Below are 544 nucleotides of genomic sequence, written 5' to 3' on the forward strand. Positions count from 1 at the left end.
CAATCACATCAGGACCATTTATTCCTCAACCAGCTTAGAGTAGGATTGTAGGTTAGGACTAAGGTTAGGGTTAGGGTTAGTGTTAGTGTTAGATTGTCTAATAGGACTGCAGAGTAGGATTGGAATTGAATAAAGTTTCTGAATAAAGTTTCTAAACCATAACTCACCTTGAAGATTCCCTTCCTTCTCACTCTGCAAATTAGTTTGAGAATTGCTTCTGAATTGTCGGTTGTTTCTTAAAGGGGGAAAGTGACACGGTGTCTTTGGCACGGTGTGAAAGTGGGGAAGGATCTTCTTCATTCATCCTCTGCAGACCACACTGCCTTTGGAATATGGCCCACTGGTCTGTTTTTGGCCAGCATTGGTACTTCTGCTTGGGGCAGAAAGGGCGATGGCATTTGCAGGCAGAACCAAAGGAAGAATGGGGCAGCCCAAGCATGCTGTGCAGCTGCAGGCATTAAGCTGAGACATGAGAGCATTTGGGTTCCTGCCACTTGGATTGGTATCCCCAAATGCAATCTCTTTGGCAGAAGGAGAGCCTTGC

This window comes from Serinus canaria, chromosome Z (genome assembly GCF_022539315.1).
Source record: "Serinus canaria isolate serCan28SL12 chromosome Z, serCan2020, whole genome shotgun sequence".
Lineage (NCBI taxonomy): Eukaryota > Metazoa > Chordata > Aves > Passeriformes > Fringillidae > Serinus > Serinus canaria.